The sequence below is a fragment of the Zingiber officinale genome, chromosome 1B (genome assembly GCF_018446385.1).
Source record: "Zingiber officinale cultivar Zhangliang chromosome 1B, Zo_v1.1, whole genome shotgun sequence".
Classification (NCBI taxonomy): domain Eukaryota; kingdom Viridiplantae; phylum Streptophyta; class Magnoliopsida; order Zingiberales; family Zingiberaceae; genus Zingiber; species Zingiber officinale.
In genome coordinates, this window is record NC_055986.1 from 53973840 (window position 1) to 53987398 (window position 13559).

The window sequence follows — 13559 nt, forward strand, 5'->3', positions numbered from 1 at the left end:
AAGCTGAGTCATTTGTTTGGTTGCTTACAAAGTTCTTAGAGGCTATGCCTAAAGGTGCACCAAACATTATTATCACTGACCAGGATCCTGCTATGACAAAATCTATTGCACAGATTTTCCCTCAAACAGCGCATCGATATTGTTTGTGGCATATATTGAATAAATTTCCAGATAAATTAGACCCTTTGACTTTCTGAAACAACTATCAAAATATAAAGAATGTCATTGTAAATTCTACAACACCTGATGATTTTGAAAAGTCATAGGAAGAAGCTATCAAGTGTGGTAACTTAGAGAATAATGATTGGTTGTATTTGATGTATGAATTGCGACACAGATGGGTATCAATATATTTCAGCCATATATTTTGTGCAGGAATGTCAAGTAGTCAAAGATCTGAAGGCTCACATGCATTTTTCAAGAGATACGTCTCAAATAAGAACTCATTGATGGATTTTATCACCCGTTTTAATAGAGCATTAAGACACCAAAGACACAATGAGTTGGTTGCAGACCATATTGATATGAATGAGCATCCTAAGATTAATACAAACTGGCCAATGGAAACTCAAATGGTTAAGGTGTATACAAAAAAGAAATGGCTAGAATTTCAAAGTGAAATGACCGAGAGTCATGGTTATTATGTGCAACATGCATTTACAGGTGTCGACTCAGTGGTTTTCCATGTGATGAAATTTCAAAGTACTTCTTCCTCTAAATCAAGGGTGTTCACGCATGATAAACAAAGGGACTACATATCGTGTAGCTGCACGAAATTCGAGTTTGAAGGCATTCCATGCAGGCATATGTTAGCTTTTTTCCTTATCAACCAAGTGTTTCATTTGCCTGATACATATATACTTAAACGATGGACAAGAGATGCAAAAGTTGGAGCAGTATATGATTTGGGTGAGCAAAATTTCATTGATGATCCAGATTCAGAAAGGTTTTTGATGTCGAGACACTCAAGGTTATCCTATAAAGCTTCAGTATTAATTGATGATGCATCTTTAACTAATGAGGGGACAACCTTCTTGGATGAACAATTTGATTGTATATACAATAAAATTCAAGAGATGAACATTAGTAGAACATCCAGTGATAGAAGTCAAAGGAAGAAATCTATGGATGAGGGTCTTGGTATTATTGATCCTTCTTTAGTAAGAACAAAGGGATGTGGAAAGAGGTTGAAATCATCGAAGGAGAAATCAACCTCAAATTCGAGGCTATGTCATGGATGTGGACATCGAGGAGTGTCACATGACAAATGTAATTGTCCAAATTTACAGCAAGGGTATGTGTCGATTAATTCTGTTAATTTTATTTGCAAGCACAGATTATCTTTATTACATTTTCTAAATATGACAATGTTTTAATTATCAGGTCAACTCAAGATAATTATCATAACAGTGTTGACGACACATATGAACTAGATTTGGCATCTATAGCTGGTACTATCAAAGTTTTAATATATTAAAGTATAGTGATTCATTGAGAAAATAAAATTAATAATTATTTTTATTGTTACAGGTTCTAACAACATGCGCTAGGATGCATGTAATTATCTATGGTTGGTATTCATCTTTTTTGCTTTGTTTGTATGTTTGATTGGTTTAGTGCATCTATTCATATGGTATGCTTATTGTTAATTGGTGAAAATTTTGGTTTCATGTGCCAGTCATGTTTAGTGTCATTATGTTTGATTGGTTTAGTGCATCTATTCATATGATATGCTTATTGTTATTTGGTGAAAATTTTGGTTTCCTGTGCCAATCATGTTTAGTGTCATTATGTTTGATTCGTTTAGTGCATCTATTCATATGGTATGCTTATTGTTATTTGGTGAAAATTTTGGTTTCATGTGCCAGTCATGTTTAGTGCCATTATGTTTGATTGGTTTAATGCATCTATTCATGTTTAGTGCCAGTCATGTTTATGGTAGTTGATCCTGTCCGAGTGATGAGTGGATGGACACTGGGAACGTGGCGCTCTCCGCTGTCTCCGGCTGTTGATGTGGATCTCCGCCGCTACCTGCAAAGAAGTCGGGCCGGGAGGAGTTTCCTGGCGACGACCCTCCGACGCTCAAGTCAGGCAAGAGGCAAGCATAAAAGTGGCTCCCAAGATGATAGATTGCGTACCTCCGGCGAAGTCTGAGGGCTCTTATATAGAGCTGTGGGGAGGCTTATGCACACCTACCGAGGCGTACACGTGTCCTTTACCATACCTTAGTATGGGCTTACTAGAGGAGCATGCCTGACACCATACTGCTACAGTCCGAGCACCTCTCTGATGGGACAGCAGAACCTTCCGTCGTAGGATTCTGCGTATGGCTTGGTCGTCGAACATGCTTGTTGTCAGAAGATGTTCCCCAATGTCCCCTTGTCTTTGTCTCTTTTTTCCCCGAGCCGAGCATACATCCACTCGGCAGGCATCGGTCCGACTGGGCGTAGTATCGGTTCGACCGGGAAGATTTCACTCCATCACGTGCTCGGCTGAGACTGTTCCTTCATAGCATTGCTGCTTTACGCATCGGCCGAGCGGGCTACCCGCTTGGCCCGGCGACCCTGTTCACCATGAGCGTCGGAAACCCGACTCCCCGTCAGGTTGTCTTTGATTCCACCCGGACCCGTTCGGCCGGTTGACCCGACCCTTCTCCGATCGGATGGACCTCATGCTGACCCTTTTGACTCCTGACCTCCACGTGTCATTGACTCCCCACAAAGGGGGTCCCCCGTCCTTACTACCGGATCACTTGCCTCCCCTTCAAGTCTAGTCGAAGGAGGCGATTAGTCCGACTAACTGGACCGCCAGTCACGCCAAGCGGCGTCTCTGTGAAACTGTCCTCCGCTCGACCCCCATGGAGGTAGCTATGACCTTAGTCAACGCCAACATTCCTCAGCTCTCTTCGAAATTTGCGCCAATCTTCGACATTATGGCCGGGCATGCGCTTTGTGCCTCATGAAGGCGCTCATTAAATGCACTCCAGTGGCCGAATGCCATGTGGCGCTGCTGCCGTCATCTTACGGTGGCGGCATCGCGGGCGACGAGACCGAGGCGGTTTGAAATGGACGGCCCGATAGCGTCCTTGGTTTTTGCGACCTGCATCCAAAGGCTGGGGCTGTTCGGGCCCAACCTTATAAAGCTTTCGCCTTCTTCCTCCGCCGCATTCTTGCTTTCGCGTGCCCAGAAGCTTTCCCTGCCGTTTTTGCTCCGGTGATCTTGCTGCTGCTTCTTCCGGCGACCTCTCACATTCTTCCTCCGATCTTCGTCTGCTTCCGTAAGGTCCTTCTGCCATCTTCTTTTCATTTCCTATTTTTCCTCGTGCTTTCTTCTTCTCTTCGCGTTCTCGTCTTCTGGTTACGATTTGGTCTCCTCTTTTAAGCTTTTTGCCCTTTCATCCATCTCTTGCTCCTTTTCCCGCTCGGCTTATGGCCAGCTCTTCTCAACCTCAAGACCCAGCCCTCGGCCCGTGGTATACCACCATGGAGTCGCGCTTCGATCGGCGCGACGCCGATATTCTGATGGACAATTTTGACATCCCCTCTGACTTTGAACTTATCTTACCCTCACCCTCCGCTCGGCCGCACAAACCGCCGCGCGGAGCTATCTGTTTTTTTCGCGACCAGTTCATAGCCGGTCTGCGCTTTCCACTCCATCCCTTTATCGTAGAAGTCTGTAACTTTTTTAGTATTTCGCTCGGAAGCTTAGTCCCTAACACCTTCCGTCTTCTATGTGGCGTTGTTGTCTTATTCAGAATCCACAACATTCCCCTCCGCCCGGAGGTCTTCTACTATTTTTATTATCCTAAACAGTCCGAGCTGGGTACTTACATGTTCCAGGCTCGGCCCGGTTTAGTCTTCTTTAATAAACTGTCCTCTTCCAATAAACATTGGAAAGAGTACTACTTCTATCTTTGTCTTCCCGAACGGGCCCTTTTCCGAACCCAGTGGCAGGTCGGACCGCCAACCTCCCCTGAGCTAAAGAGGTTCAAGACCCGACCGGACTATCTTCACGCTGCCAACATGCTAGCCGGTCTGAAGTTCAACATCAATAAGTTCTTACCTGAGGGGTGATGTACATATTTGGTCTGAGTCCGATCCGGACTCCCCTCCCGAGCAGCTTCGGTAAGAATTTTACTTGTGCATTTGCCTTGATTGCTAACTGATTTTCTCCTTTTTCCTTTGCAGCGGACATTGTCATGGAGTCCGTGATGGCCGGGATTTTGAAGAGGAAAGCGGCGGCGCTCGAGGCCACAGCTGCCAAGGAGATGGAGCAACTGGGCATCACCCCGGTCGGCTCTAACGAAGGAGAGAGCGAAACGAATGCGGGGGAGTCGGCCGCTCAGGCTTCTCTCCCGGAGCGGGCGGTTGGCATAACTTCTAGCTGAGAGCCTTCCGTCCGGGAGGAAGGCTCCGCTCAGGAGGAAGAGCGCCCTCTCCGACAAAAGAGGCGCCGAACGGAGACACCACTTCGATCGGCCACTTCCGCGGTCCAGCCGTCTGAACGGACCACCGCCGATTCTCGCGGCAAAGCCCCAGAGGTGGAGGCGATCTCATCTGATCGGACCCCATCCCAACTGGACGCGTCCACGGGCCCCCTCGAGGCCATACTTGTCAGCGCCCTTCCGCCCTCTCCCCGCCGAGTCCAGCGCTCGACCATTTTGTCCCAGCTTTCTGCACCGGCCTCTGATCCTTCCCCAGCTTCCGCTCAAACGACTCCCGGTCGGCGCCGTACCATCAGGGTCTCCCTGCATCTCCCCACCGAAGAGTTGATGCCCGAGTTCGATCGGCCAACCGTGCCTGAGCACATGATCACCATGAAGGGGCCCCTAGCCGAGATGTGGGTCGACGCTCGGGCACGTGTCGCGATGATTCCACTCGGCAATCTGGCCAACAACCATATGTAGCAGGCCACTGGGGTAAGTGTGTTTTCTTCCGAAGTTTTTTATGCCGTAATTCCGATCGGCTATTAATATTCCTATTCATGCCAGAGATGGGTAGAGGAGATCGCTGTCTCCAATCGTCTGGCCATGGTGGACGAAGAGTTAAAGAGGCTAAGGAGTTCGGGCGGCGCACCCTCCCAGGGTCCTTTATACGCCGAGCTACAGAAAGAGCTCAAGAAGACCCAAGATCTGTTGGCGGCTGAGCAAAAGAAGACGGTCGACCAGGCCCATACTCTGGCCGAACTCGAACGACAGGTCAAATCACGGGACCGTAAAATAAGCCTGGCAACCGATCGGAAGAACACGGCTATCGCCGATCTGGAGAAGAAAAACGTCGAGGCCCGGGGCCTGGAGCAACGAGTCAAAGAGCTGATGGAGCAGCTGGACGGCGATAAGGCGAGCCGCTCGGCCGAGGTGATTAAACATAAGGATGAACTGAAGACTTTGCAGGAATCTCTCGAAGCTTCCCAAGCCGCCTTCAAGGAATATCAAGAGGCGGAACCCGGCCGAGTCGCAGCCCTGAGGCTGAAGCACATCCGCTCGACCGAATTTTCAGAAAAAGTGTGCGAGCGGATGTATGCTGCCTTTGAGCTTGCCATCACCGCCACGACGGACTATCTGAAGTCCAAGGGTCAGCTCCCTAACTCCGCCAGCATCCCGACCCAAGACTATGCGGCGCTCCTTAGCACCATCCCTAAGGACCTTTATGATTTTCTGGAATAGAAGTCTTTATGTTTTTCGGCCGTTCGGCCAAAAACTTCCCTTTTTGTAATTCGGCCGCTCGACCTTTATTCCTCTAATTTCAATGAAAAATTTATCTGTGTTGTGCAACTTCGTTTTTACTTTGCATGCTTGTGGGTGATTGGTCGGGGCCTATGACATACAACTCGGCAACTAGGCCTCCCGAGCGGGCGTAGGTGCATACGACTCGTGGCATACGACTCGTGGCATACGACTTGTCACTACTTTCCCTTGTCGCTTATCTTCAAGCATCTTTCGTTCCGGCTGGAGGGTTTATAGTCGCCGGTCCGACTCTCGATATTTAACGTCGGAGCTCGACGGTCTTCCGGCCGGAGGGTTTATAGTCGCCGGTCCGACTCTTGATATTTAACGTCGGAGCTCGACGGTCTTCCGGCCGGGGGGTTTATAGTCGCAGGTCTGACTCTCGATATTTAACGTCGGAGCTCGACGGTCTTCCGGCCGGGGGGTTTATAGTTGCCGGTCCGACTCTCGATATTTAACGTCGGAGCTCGATGGTCTTCAAGGCTAATTTCAACACGGACGATATACGCCCTGCCGAGCGGCACGGGGTCTTCGCGTAGTCGGCCGTTCGGCGAATAATGACAAATGCGTTTTATCACTTTGCTTCCTGCATTAAAAGGACATAGGCGACCAAGACATACATAAAATGAATTACATCGGCGCACCTCTCACCCAGCTCGGTACGGCTGGAGATGATTTGCACTCCATGGTCGATCCAGCTGCCGTCCGTCTTCATCCTCCAAATAATAGGCACCCGAGCGGACCTTTTCGATGACTTTGAAGGGGCCCGCCCAAGGAGCCTCCAGCTTGCCAACGTCCCCGACCGACTTTACTTTCTTCCACACTAGGTCTCCGACCTGGAATGCTCTAGGGATCACACGCCGATTGTAGTTCTGCTTCATTCTCTGCCGGTACGCCATCAGCCGGACGGACGCCTTGGCTCGCTCTTCGTCGATCAAGTCCAACTCCATATTCCTCCGCTTGGCATTGTCATCATCATAGTTTTGGATCCGGACGGACTCTACGTCGACTTCAATTGGGATAACTGCTTCGCCGCTGTACACTAAATGGAATGGCGTGACGCCCGTTCCCTCCTTTGGAGTCATGCGGATAGCCCATAGGACGCCTGGTAGCTCGTCCACCCAGCTTCCTCCCATATGGTCGAGCCGAGCCTGAAGAATGCGAAGGATCTCTCGGTTGGCTACTTCGGCTTGACCATTGCTTTGGGGGTACGCCACGGACGTGAAGTGCTGCTCGATGCCATAACTTTTGCACCATTCTTCGAGCTACTTCCCGACGAACTGTCGCCCGTTATCAGATATGAGCCGGCAAGGAATGCCGAACCGACAGATTATATACTGCCAGATAAACCTTTTGACCATCTGCTCGGTGATCTTGGCCAGTGGCTTGGCCTCCACCCATTTGGAAAAGTAGTCGACCGCCACTAGTAGAAACTTTCGCTGACCGGTCGCCATAGGGAACGGACCTACGATATCCATTCCCCACTGATCGAACGGACAGGACACTGTAGATGCTTTCATCTCCTCAGCCGGTCGGTGGGAGACGTTGTGGTACTTCTGGCAGGAGATGCACGTCGCGACGGTCCGAGCGGTGTTTGCTTGCAGGGCGGCCAGAAGTACCCGGTCAGCAGGATCTTCTTAGCCAGCGATCGCCCGCCCGGATGTCCTCCGCATGATCCTTGGTGCACTTCCTGGAGGATGTACTCCGCGTGTCACGCCCCAGAGGAGTCTTTGTCCGAAGAAATTTCGGCAGCATCTCCCCTGTACGGCGGACAATATGAAACTTTCTACATATCACATATACATCAGCCACAGGCGGCTGGAATGATAACAAAAATAAAAAACAAACACCACGCAGTTAATAAAGATATTCAGCCTCTGGCTGTCACAACCACGCAGTTATAATAGTAATCAATAACCATAGGACTCTGACTCAAAATCCACCCTACTCCACTACACTCGTAAAGCTCAAATCCAACGAACTCACCTCTTCTGCCCTCCAGGCAGGCACGTAGTAGAATGAAATCCAATATCATATCAAAAATCCATAAAAAGGTGTCAGTCCATACAATATCTATAGGAAAAATCCAAAGACAATACTAAACAAAGTCTGATATAGAAAAAGGCCAAAATAAAACCAATAACGAACTAGTAGAGAACTAGCTCTACATGAATATGGGGGGCCAGCGACTGGAACTACTCCGGACAGCCTAAACCTGAAAATATCAACAATGGAGGTGGGGTGAGTCCAACACTCAGCAGGTACAACTGATATGCATAATAAAACAAATAACAGACAACACTAATCATGCGTACAGTCTCCTGAATACGAGAAGAAATAAATGCAACTGAAATGAAATCAGGAGATAACTGTACTAATCGGGATCAAGGTACAAAGGTAACAGGTCGTCAGACCGAAGAAATCATAATCCTGTATGCATGTCAATCAAATGCATCCATACAAATGCAGCATATAAGTGCAGCAATCACAACAATAAAATGAAATAAATGCATATGGTGACCGTGCACTCTGACATCACTGCTCCTGACAGTGACTGAGTGGACGGAATGCTGTCGGAGTACTCTTGTCCTCTGGCCCCAAATCATAAATGGGGGAGCTCAATGCTCTCATCTCCCGGTACACAACGACGGGGAGGAAAAATCTCTGCCGGCTACCACGCTGAGTCTCCTGACCAACGGAGCCAAACAGAGTCCACCATCTGCCGGCTACCACGCTGCCCTAAATGCAAACAGAGCGGAACTGACTGCCGGCTACCACGCTGAGTCACCTGACCAACGGAGCCAAACAGCAGAACCGCCACACTCCAGCCAGATATACAACTAATCCATGGGTGGTGGTGGTGTGTGCAGTACATGTAACTGGCGATGGGCTCAACCATAGTGGAGCCGACAATCGCACAGCATGCAAACATGATGCATGATACTAAGCATGGCAATCTCATGAATAGCATAGCAATGACCATATAAATAATACAAAGTGTGTACTACTGGAAGATGTATCAGATAGAAGGTACACAAATCAGATAGGGCATCAAATAAACCCTAGATCCAGAAGATAACATAGCATGTGGTTGGGTCACTACCTAAAGCATATATGATCAGGTAAATAATATGCAATGCAGAATAAATAAACAAGCAACCACGTAACTATCATGTAGTGACCAACCGAAACAAAATGATTACACAATCACTACTATATGTTAAACATATTATTATGCATATCAAAGACATAAGTCAAAGTACCCGCCTCCAATAAAGTGGTCCAATCCGTCCAAATCTGGACGTCGAGATACTCGTCTCGCGTCAAGGTCCTGTGTTAAATCGCACAGTTTAGCTAATTTAATTATAAACAAATAGCTAAACTAATTTCTAACCCACTGACTAGTTAGGGTTAGTTTCATGAACCCCAATCACACAGTTATACAACTTATAAACCTAAATCAACACATGAACAACTATCTAACATAATTGAATCAGCCCATGATCCATAGCATGTATAAAATGCTTAACTCCTTACCTTATTCCTCAGCCTTGTTGATTTCTGGAACAAGGGGTGCTACTGTAAAAAGGGAATACTGAATGGTTGCTGCCGAAACCAGGAACTCCCCATAGTACACAATTCCCGCTTGAAATTTTCCCCTACAGTTCAGTTCAAGGTGAGACCAAGCTAGTGATCATGAATGCATCAACCTAATCATCTTACCTCTTCCTTTCCACTGGTCGGAGGTGATCAAGGATCCGCTACTGTGCTAAGGCATGGCCCAAGAACAAGGAGTCGACGGCTCTGCTCTGCCGGAAGAGAGGAAAGGATGGGAAACAGGAACTTGACTGGCGTCGACAATTAACAGATAGGAAGAGGGCTCGGCAGTGGAGAACCGGGCTGATCAAGAGAGGGCTTGATACTCCCTCTTCCGGCCAAAACTCGCTGACAAAAAGGGGCGGCGATCTGAGTCCTCCACGGCGAGAGGCGACGGCTGTGATCGGTGTCGACTAGGGCACCAGGGGTTTTGCGGCGTTGCTCCGTGTGTCGCCGGCGGCTAGGGCATAGGCCGGAGATGGCTCGGCTGAGGCTTCGCGCGGGCACAGGCACAGAGAGGAGAAAGAAATAGGGCTCTGCGGCGGAAGAACAGTGGCGTCGGGCAGAAGAAATGAAGAAGAGGAGAACCGCTGGGCCAGCGGTTAGGGCACGGAGGAGATCGGGCGCGCGGCGAGGGCTCGGGCAAGAGTTGTCTCGCGTGGAAAAGAAGAAACGGCGAGAAAAGAAATGAAAAGAAATAAAGAAAATAAAAGGAAAAAGGATATATAAATATAATCTTTTCCTCGCTTAAATGGGTAGCCTAAACAGGCTTTTTCCCGGCCCCGTTTTCATCCCCGTTAACTCGTCTATACGAGCTCCGAAAAATTCCCAGAAAATTTCCAAAAATTTCGGAAAATTCCTTTATTAATATTCGCCTATTTTCGGTATTTTACACCGCGTCCTCCGAGCTCACACATTTCAAAAGTGGGCGGGAGAAAGCCTTTTTATAGAGTTGGTCTCCAACGAGTGTGAACCGGCCGGCTCTCCTCCTCAATAGCTGGGCTTCCTCTCGATCAGATGGTGTCTCACCTGAGCGCAGAAACTCCATGATGGTTGTTCTCCAATCGCTCGGGAATGCGAGGCCCTCCATCCGGTCAATGTGCGCCACCAAGGATACTTGCTCCATTGGCTGCTGGATGACGACCGGTGATATTGAACTTGCGAGCTTGGCTAACTCATCTGCTGCCTGGTTCTCTGCTCGGGGTATCTTCTGGATAATGACTTCTCTGAAGTGGGTCTTGAGCTTTTCGAATGCCTCAGCGTAGAGCTTGAGTCGAGCGTTGTTAATCTCAAAAGTGCCCGAGAGCTACTGGGCGGCCAGCTGAGAGTCTGAATGGAATGTCACCTGCCCGGCTCCTACATGCCGAGCTGCCTGCAAGCCGGCTATGAGGGCCTCATACTCCGCTTCATTATTTGTGGCTCTGTAGTCCAGCCGGACGGATAGGTGCATCCGTTCTTCTCGGGGAGAGAGTAATAGCACACCAATCCCGCTCCCGAGCCGAGCGGACGATCCATCCACAAATATTTTCCACATAGCTTCGGGCTCGGGATTTTGCACTTCGGTAATAAAATCTGCTAAGGACTGCGCCTTTATCTCCGAACGGGGTTGATACGGAATGTCAAATTCACTTAACTCCGTTGTCCATTTGATGAGCCGTCCGGATGCTTCTGGGTTCAGCAGCACTCTTCCCAATGGGTTATTTGTCCGGACGATGATTGTATGTGCTAGGAAATAAGGATGAAGTCTTCGAGCGGCGAGGACCAAAGCAAAAGCCAGCTTCTCAAGCCCAGTGTAGCGAGATTCAACATCTTTTAGAATATGGCTCAAGAAGTACACGAGTTGTTCTTCACCGCTCGTCCTCACTAATGTCGAGCCTACTGCCTGCTTGGTTGAAGATAAATAAATACAGAGCGGCTCACCTACAACTGGCTTGGCTAGCACGGGCAAGGAGTTCAGGTATGTCTTCAGCTCCTCAAACGCCCGATCGCATTCCTCGTCCCAATGAAACTTAGTAGCTTTGCGTAGGATCTTGAAAAAAGGGAGACTCCGGTCGGCAGTCTTAGAGATGAATCTTGACTATGCAATTATCCGCCCGGTCAGACGCTGTACTTCCCTCAGATTTCTTGGGGGCGACATATCTTGCAACGCTTTTACCTTGCTGGGATTTGCCTCTATATACGAGTACGAGTTTAAACGTTGATCTACAGTAGATCTACATAAGGATAAACCATTTTATACCTTTGTAGCGAAGCCCTTCGCAATCCCGCTTGTCCTTGGTTCGCCGGATCTCGAAAGTGTCAAAGTAGACACTTCTCTATGTGTATCCACACAAGCAAGAGATGGAGAAGAAACCTTAGAGTGTGCTAGCACTCAAGCAAGGTCTCGGCAAGAAGGAGGAGAGGGAGAGAAGAATTGTGAGCAAGAGGAAGAAGATGAAATCAATTAGCCTTGAATGAAAATAAAACATTCATTCACACTAAAAGTGGCCGGCCACATTAAGCCTTGTAACCCCCATGGAATATTAAGAGTCACAACTCTTGGTAACTCCCATGAGGTGGCATTTGGTCAAGTCAAACTTGACCAAATGAAGAGGCCTTGATGATGTGGCATTGGTCAAGTCAAAGTCAAGTCAAAAACTTGACTCTTCATCTTCCTACTTAAGTCAAGTCAAACTTGACCACTTCTATCCCTTGGTTGATCTAATCTAACCATTGGTTCAAGCCAATTTTAATTTAATGAATCTCTATTCATTGAATTAAATTAATTAAATGAGTCTAAGTCCAAATTAGACTCACTTAACACATGAACCAACTTGAGTCCAACTCAATTAACATACTTTGGATTACTCTTAATCCAATTTGGTTCATCATATGAACCTAATCATTTAGGTTCATCAAATGAACCTAGTCTCCATCTAATTTCCCTTAGTGTGTGACCCTATAGGTTCTTGTAACGTTGGCAATGCCCCTAAACCCATTTAGGAGCATAAGTAATGAGCGGTATCTAGCAACACATCATTACTACCCAAGTTACAAGAATGTTGAGATCCAACATCACCTTGTGACTACTAATTGTGACTCCTCACAATATATGACATTGTCCTTCTATCCTAGACATCTAGATTGATCAATGTGAAGCATAGACCGTGTCATCCTCTAATCAATCTAAATCTTGAACTCTAAGTAGACTCACTAAATCAAATGAGCTCAATATCCTATAGTGACTCATTTGGGCATGGCCATGCACTTCGTGGTCTCACTCTATCAAGAATACTGATGTCTCTCCAGTCATATAGGAGGGATAGATCCCATCTACATCACTCACATCCCTCCGCATAATTTGTTACATACCCAGTAATCGCATTTATAGTCCACCCAGTTACGGGTGACGTTTGACGAAACTAAAGTACATAACTCCTTATGTAGGGATCCATGGTGACTTTAGGTCTAAGGACTAATAGGCATACTAATAGCCACATGAGAAAGTATATGACACTCATATAACGATCCATGATACTTTCTCATGGCGGGTCATTCAGTATACATTCTCCAATGTATACCCATGTGTCAACTTGATATCTCTATATCCATGACTTGTGAGATCAAGTCATCGAGTTGACCTACATGCTAGTCTTATTGCATTAACATTGTCCCTGAATGTTAATACTCGACTAGGAATGATTAAGAGTAGTGTTCCCTATATCATCTCACTATCGGTTCAACTAACCGATTGATATATGTGAGAACCGTCTACTCAGGGACATTATTATACTTAGTTTATTTGGCACCAATACAAGTAAGTATAATAACCAAAATCCAAATGCCCTTTATTTATAAAGAATATGATACAATAAGTCCAATATACAATCCAATGCCCTTTATTTGACATTTTATAATACGTGTCGTAAAGAAAATGTCCTAATAGACCATTTTTCTTGTAGTGTTCGGTTCGCAGTCCTCTGGGCGGCTGGTGGCCAGTGAGCGGCTTCTGCTCGGCATGGGCTAGCCGCTCAGTTGGAGCTTCTTTTCTTCGGGCTGCCTGTGATTCCTCCACATTAATGTACTCATTGACTCGGTGTAACATATGATCATAGTCTCGGGGCGGCTTTCGAATAAGTGAATGGAAGAAGTCACCGTCCACGAGGCCTTGCGTGAATGCATTCATCATTGTTTCTGAGGTGGCCGTTGGAATATCCATGGCCACCCGGCTGAATCGTTGGATGTAAGCTCGGAGCGA